This window comes from Chrysochloris asiatica, unplaced genomic scaffold (assembly GCF_000296735.1).
Source record: "Chrysochloris asiatica unplaced genomic scaffold, ChrAsi1.0 scaffold00049, whole genome shotgun sequence".
Classification (NCBI taxonomy): Eukaryota; Metazoa; Chordata; class Mammalia; order Afrosoricida; family Chrysochloridae; genus Chrysochloris; species Chrysochloris asiatica.
The window spans coordinates 11,925,220-11,927,835 of record NW_006408567.1 but is presented as its reverse complement, the minus strand read 5'-3'; the positions used below and the strand labels follow the sequence as shown (position 1 = coordinate 11,927,835).

Sequence of the window (2,616 nt, the reverse complement as noted above, 5' to 3'; positions counted from 1 at the left end):
AATAACAAGCAAATCTGTCTTGGAATAAGTACAGTCAGAATGCTCCTTAAAAGTGAAGATGGTAAGACTTCATGTCTCATATTTTGGACATGTTATCAGGAGGGACCAGTCACTGGGTAGGACATCATGCTTGGTAGAAGGTCAGAGAAAAAGTGGAAGACCCTCAACAAGGCAGATTGACACAGTGACAACAATAGGTTCAAACATAACAAGTGTGAGGATGGTTCAGGACTAGGCAGTGTTTTGCTCTATTGTGCAGAGGGTGGCTATCAGGCAGAACCAACTTGATGGCACCTAACTATAACAACAACATGCCACAAAAGAAGAAAAAAAAAAACAGTAAAATTACAGACATTCTGGTCCATGCCTATATTTTGACCATTTTCTTGATTTATCAACAGAAATGATAAAGAAAGAGAGCCTGCTTCAAACACATGGAAATACTGAATAAAATTCAACAAAATGATTTTGTGACATAGCTGATCTCAAAATCAAACAGGGGAGCCCAGAAACAAAGGGGTAACACAAAGCACTGATCAGAAACTAAAGTCTCAAAAACAGTTCACAGGCCCAGGAAGGTCAAATATAGGGCTGACATCTGGTTGGTGTTCGGACCTCCATCCAGAAGAGGTCAGACTCCTGGGTCACATGGCCTGAGAGTTGGTACAGAGCCAGAGCCACCTACATGAAATAATAAGTCATCAAGTCCGACCTGCCCTTAAAACTGAGACTCAAAAGCTACTTAGATGCCAGAGTTGACACCAACCCCATGTGTATCAGAGTAAACTGTGTTCTGGAGGTTTTTTATTGGCTGTGATCTTTTGAAAGCAGATCACCAGGCCAGCTGAGTTCTTATCTCTTTACACTACTCAGGGATTCCTACAATATAAAAGAATGCTGTTGTGCTTCACTTGCTGGGTTCATCTATGCCGCTGCCCCCGCCATAGCCATTGCTGGGTCTGCGGCTACTGCCTCTGAGCAGAAGATGGCTGTGCCTTCCCATGCACATTGACCTTGGCAAACCTGCAAGGGATGTCTTCACCAAGGGTTATGGATTTGGCTTAATAAAACTTGATTTGAAAACAAAATCTGAGAATGGACTGGAATTTACAAGCTCAGGCTCAGCCAACACTGAGACCACCAAAGTGACAGGCAGTCTGGAAACCAAGTACAGATGGACCGAATATGGGATGACAGATGACATTTACAGAGAAATGGAACACTGACAACACACTAGGCATCGAAAGTACTGTGGGGGACCAGCTTACCCGGGGACTGAAGCTGACCTTTGATTCATCCTTCTCACTTAACACTGGGGAAAAATATGCTAAAATCAAGACAGGGTATAAGCGGGAACACATCAACTTGGGTTGCAACGTGGATTTTGACATTTCCGGGTTTTCCATCCAGGGTGCTCTGGTACTGGGTTATGAGGGCTGGCTGACAGGCTAACAGATGAACTTTGAGACCAACAAGTCCCACGTGACCCAGAGCAACTTTGCGGTTGGCTACAAGACTAATTAATTCCAGGTTCACACTAATGTGAATGATGGGACAGAGTGTGGTGGTGGACAAGAAGTTGGAGACTGCTGTCAATCTCACCTGGACAGCAGGAAATAGTAACACTCGTTTTGGAATCACAGCCAAGTATCAGTACCACCCTGACGCTTGCTTCTCGGTAAAAGTGAACAATACCAGCCTGATAGGTTTAGGACACACTCATACCCTAAAGCCAGGTACCAAACTGATACTGTCAGTTCTGCTGGATGGAAAGAATGTCAACGCCGGTGGCCACAAGCTTGGTCTAGGACTGGAATTTCAAGCATAAATGAATATTGTACAATCATTTACTTTTAAACTATTTTGCAGCTTAACTACCTTCAGAATTATAGTTTACTTTTTAATGTTGTATGTCTGGGATGCAAATATTGCTCAATATCATGTCAGACCTCCAGGTTAAAATGATTCAGCTTTAAAATGGCACCCTTTCAGAGATATAGGAGAACCCCGTTCCAGAAGGCTCCTTCAGCTGTAGACTTTGGGGGGACTTTGGTGGCCCCTCTAGAGAAGTCAGGTTTCTTTTTGTTTTTTAAATCTAGAAATGGCTGCAAGTGGAAGCTGATAATGTGTAGCCACTTTGTAAATTAATATTGAGTAAATGAATGAAATTGTGACTTCCTGATAATTGAACCTTGCTTTGCTAACCCTAACTGAGGAGAAGCTCAATGCTTGGTGGTGTGTGCAAACTTGTTTGAAAAGGACAGGTCTTCGTGATCAGTTTCCACCCCAATCCATCATTTCTTTATACCAAAAGTACTCTGCACGGTGTGGTAACTGATTTTTGTGTGTGTCATTTTGGGGTGCAGAGGGTGGATGTGATGAAGCCAATATTTCAGGGCCTTAATTCCTTCTGTGTGGTCTTGTGCCCTTGCACTAGAGTATGAAATAGCTTCCAAGAGCTCCAGCTGCAAGCTGGGAAGGGTCTCTGTGACTAATCACTTGGTGACAACACTCTGAATCTAAATTGGACTTGTGTTATATACATTACTTAATCTATTTTTTAGCCATTTAATGAGTACATTTTAGAGTCATCCATTTTGTGTGGAATTAGATCCT

General features: G+C 42.7%; 1 pseudogene; it reads left to right on the top strand.

Annotated features, from left to right (window-relative positions):
• Positions 1-1,001: 1,001 nt before the first annotated feature.
• On the top strand, positions 1,002-1,828 carry LOC102836178 (annotated as a pseudogene).
• Positions 1,829-2,616: the final 788 nt, after the last annotated feature.